This window comes from Chanodichthys erythropterus, chromosome 11 (genome assembly GCF_024489055.1).
Source record: "Chanodichthys erythropterus isolate Z2021 chromosome 11, ASM2448905v1, whole genome shotgun sequence".
In the NCBI taxonomy this organism is placed as follows: Eukaryota; Metazoa; Chordata; class Actinopteri; order Cypriniformes; family Xenocyprididae; genus Chanodichthys; species Chanodichthys erythropterus.
Window position 1 is genome coordinate 35,925,412 of NC_090231.1, and position 4,486 is coordinate 35,929,897.

The 4,486-nt window shown below is 36.7% G+C and overlaps 1 long non-coding RNA gene across 1 annotated transcript; it reads right to left on the minus strand.

Moving 5' to 3' along the window:
• Positions 1-590: 590 nt before the first annotated feature.
• LOC137031001 (uncharacterized) lies at positions 591-4,486 on the minus strand. Its single transcript, XR_010896486.1, has 5 exons — positions 4,401-4,486; positions 3,661-3,727; positions 3,005-3,085; positions 2,772-2,859; positions 591-1,080 (listed from the first exon to the last, which is right to left on the minus strand). It is a non-coding gene; the product is annotated as an uncharacterized lncRNA (long non-coding RNA).

The window sequence follows — 4,486 nt, forward strand, 5'->3', positions numbered from 1 at the left end:
ACATTTGTGCCATATATGTAGTTTGTCACTAAGCAGTTTAATGAAAACTGACAGTGGCTTCATAAACAACCATTTCAATGCAAATGCAGCTGTCGTAATTAGTATATTTGTTTTCCTCCTTGAATAATGTTTGTCGTGTATGCAAGCACTCACAAATTTCTGAAATCCACAAGGACAATATAAGGGAGACCGGGGCTAGAGGTCACAATTTTTGAATATGAATTACTGTACACTGTAAAAAGTGAAACATTGGATTAACTTAATAAAATTGAAGTAACCATTCACAATAAAGATTTTACATTGACCTAATGTTCAGAAACCATTCAGTTCAAACTAATTTTCTGCATTTCATGCAAACTCTTTTCTGAATTTGGTGTAAATCAATATTTTAAATTGGCTTAAATTAAAAAAAAGGTTTTTAAGAGACTTGATCTAAATTTAATTTTCTTCAATCTGAAATATGTATTCATTGCAAGTAATATAAATTGCTTCACAATTGACAATTAAAAATTTTAAATTCTCTCAAAATATATATATTTTAAATGAGTCAGATCAAACATTATTTTAAAAGATTTATTAAATCACTGTTCTTAAGATTAGACTTTTTTTTGGCAAAACAAACATTGTTTTACAAATACAAATATAATTCAGAGAAATAAATTTAAATCAAATACAAATCAGAGATATTGCCACATCCAGTAAACAACAAACAACTACTAATACGATGTAGTGGAGACTGGGGTGAAAGAATTTCTGCCATCCTGTGTTCATCAAAGCACTGAAATGGAGGCTGTCAGTCAGTCATTGACTATGCAGCAGAGTGGAGAGGCGACATATTTTGGGGGTCATTTTTCTTGCGCCAAGTTCCATTAAAACTTTCAGAAAAAACTCAAGTGAATTTCAGTTCTTTTGGATACTCGAGGTATACCACATATGTTAGTCCAAACAGCATTGCTACAAGCAGCTGCGGTTGAGGGCACGTTACTGAGGACCTCTGTGGACTCAATGAGAACCCTGGTGTCTGTCTGTCTCACAGATTAAGACGGCCATTGTTTGCTCCAGTCCATCACCTGGCATATCCTGGCAAGACAATACATAGTAATGAATAAAGAGTGTATCAGTATCTCAGAAAATTAAACACTATTTTGGTTTTGAGTGGTTGATAGCACTGTTGCGGTCTATTGTTTTTGTGTACAGATCTCAGACCCTAGGCTGCCTACAAAGGCGTTTTTGACGGCCTGCTTATGGGGCGTGCAGCTAGCGGATCATAAGGATGAATATGATCATTTATGTTTTCGGCCTGCAATCGCTGATACAACCTTTAAAGGGATAGTTCACCCAAAATGAAAATGTGATGTTTATCTGCTTACCCCCAGCGCATCCAAGATGTAGATGTCTTTGTTTCTTCAGTAGAACGCAAATGATGATTTTTAAATCAACCGCTGCCGTCTGTCAGTGGTACAATGCAAGTCAGCGGGAACTTGGACTATAAGAGTCGAAAAAACTTCCATAGACAAATCCAAAATTAAATTAAGACACGAAACGATCGGTTTGTGTGAGAAACCGAACAGTATTTATATAATTTTTTACCTCTAATACACCACTATGTCCAACTGTGTTCATCAATCGATTTGAGATGTCTGAACTCGCTCCGACAACGGAAGTGATGTCTAGCACTCATTGAAGTATATGGGCGAGACATCACTGCTTTTGTCAGAGCGCGATCAGACATCACGAATCGATTGATGAACACAGTTGGACATAGTGGTGTATTAGAGGTAAAAAATTATATAAATACTGTTCAGTTTCTCACACAAACCGATCGTTTCGTGTCTTAAGACATCAATGTGTCGTCACGAGCGTTGGTGGCGCTTCGTTTGGATTTGTCTGTCGTGTTTTATTTACTTTTATAGTCCAAGTTCCCGCTGACTTGCATTGTACCACTGACAGATGGCAGCGTTTGGAGTTAAAAATCTTAATTTGTGTTTTACTGAAGAAACAAAGTCACCTACATCTTGGATGCGCTGGGGGTAAGCAGATAAACATCAAATTTTCATTTTTGGGTGAACTATCCCTTTAAAACAACCAGGGCATCCATAACACTTCAGCTGAGCCAAATGCAGATTGCCTCCATATAACACCACACTGAAAAGGCTAACAATGTTAGTTTTAGGGGCATCATGCTCAGATCTTCACTCATTGTGGTTAGACGGAGTTCGTTTTGAGCACAAACAATTGAGTTGTCAGGGTTTTAATGTTGGTATCATACAGGGCTGTACAGTGTGACAAACATGCTACAAAAGAAATCAGTCTGTGCTGACAACTTTCAGGCTACTGGTGCTAAAAATCTTTTAACCTTTGTAACACCAGTGTTACGCGCAAAAAAAGTTAACTTGGGTAAAGTTGGTTTTATATTCGCACATTCGGACTTCTGATAAATTCAGACTTTCAATAAATGTGCAATACATTAATGTTTGCGAATTTTAACCAGCGACACGATATTGACAACCAACCATTGTCAACTTACAACATTTTTCACAGTCGATCAAAATAGGCAAGTATTGTTTTAATGGCATATTTACTTCTGAATGTCCAATGTAGTGTGATTAACAAGGCTATTGAATACGGATGTCTGAATGTGCGAATATAAAACCAGCTTTACCCAAGTAAAAAGTTAATGTACAACCCTGTCATAGCGACCATAGAACAGACCAGTTAAGATAATATCAAACATATTTGATTCAGTCTGACTCAGTCGTAATTGTACATACCTCATCTAAACGATGTAAAATCCTGCCATTCTTTTCTTTTGTCACGCCACCCTTTTTCCGTTGTGATTCTCATGAACTCTGCACTGATCTAAAAAATGAAAAAGAGCAGAAAATACAAAGTTTGGGATTAATAATTGACCAAATTATTTAAATTAGTAACAAAAGCTGTAATCAAATTACTGTTATGAATACCAAATGAACAAGAATCAACATAGTTTTGTACCAAAACTGACCTCTTCAATTTGAAAAAGTGCTGGCCACCTCTCCCACAACATTTGCAATTCTTCCCAGTCAAATATTAAATTGTCATCTTTCTGAAACATAAGTAAATTAATTATCAGTATCTTACCTGGCAAAAATTTATTTATTCAATGTTATCTACATTATATTGCAACTGCAGCAGCATTTTGAACATTTGCAAAGATACGTTAAGCCATTAACTTTTAAATGAATCATTATATTCAAATTGCAAACACACCAGGACAGTCTCCGCATGGAAAACACACGACTGGTAGATGAACGTGCTACAACATTTCTCTCCGAAAAGGTAGGAAATTAAAATAGATGGAATGGAGGATTTTAACTGTGATAAGATGATTGACATGCCAGTTTACGATGACAGGATGCACGCGACAGATCCGTCCGTTAAAGATGACAAAGTAGTAACTTATCTCCCATGGCTTGCATACTCTTTTGCTACACACTCAAAAGTTTATACTTTTTCTCCACAAAAAGAGTACATACTTTTAGGGCGTATAAGTAGGCGAATTGGGACGCAGCATATGTAATCATTTGCTCCAGCCCTGAATCAGTGCAATCAGTATTGAATGTAATGCACGAATCACCTACTGACCCCAACCCCCTCCCCTCAATGGCAAAAACAACTTACCAGTGTCAGCGAAGACTGGACAACCAAAACTGGCACCAGGAACTAGGCCTACCAAGCAGCAGCTTTCCTAAAATTAAAATCCAAACATTAATCCATTTTAGTTTTACAGTTTCAAAGTGTACATTAATTTTCCTCACATTCATTTCCTGCCTTCGCAAATTTAAAACATAAAACATATAAAATCAGCGTTTATAATGGCATTGAGCGCCCGGAGGTGAGCCAGTAACGTTAAGCCTAAATTCTGAGCGGGAAACGTTACACGTCACTCGCATATTGAGGTGATTCATTTCTTTCGGCAAAGAAATGCAATATACTCAAGCTTTAGTCATGAATACAACTAAAAAAATATTTTTTCCTTTCATAATATCCGTTCAATCGGTAGATAATATTAAGTTCTTGGATTTCCCAGGAAAATCGTTAGCTGTAAAATGGCGCAATGTTAACGCTATACCGCTAATGTCAAAATTAACGTTATAATAAATTCTAATCTGCGTATCTGTTCATTAAAATGATATGACGTTAATGCTATTCAAGTATTTAAATGCTGGATGAGTTTCCTCATTACTTTAACGTTATGCTAGAAAGGTCGCGGTAGACTGGCTATCAGTAAAACAGTGACAAGGAAGTCACCTTATAAAAACTGAACTAGTTAACGTTACCTTATAAAAATTATAGTGTGAGTGCTGAAATAAAGGGCAAGGATAACACAGACGTACAATTTTGATTAATTCCTCCCTTACCTGACAAAGTGTCCTGTCCTGTTCGCTTCGCGCCTCCTCCGACTTCTGCCACTTCTGCTGCCGTAGGTCTCTTCCAGAACCTTCTC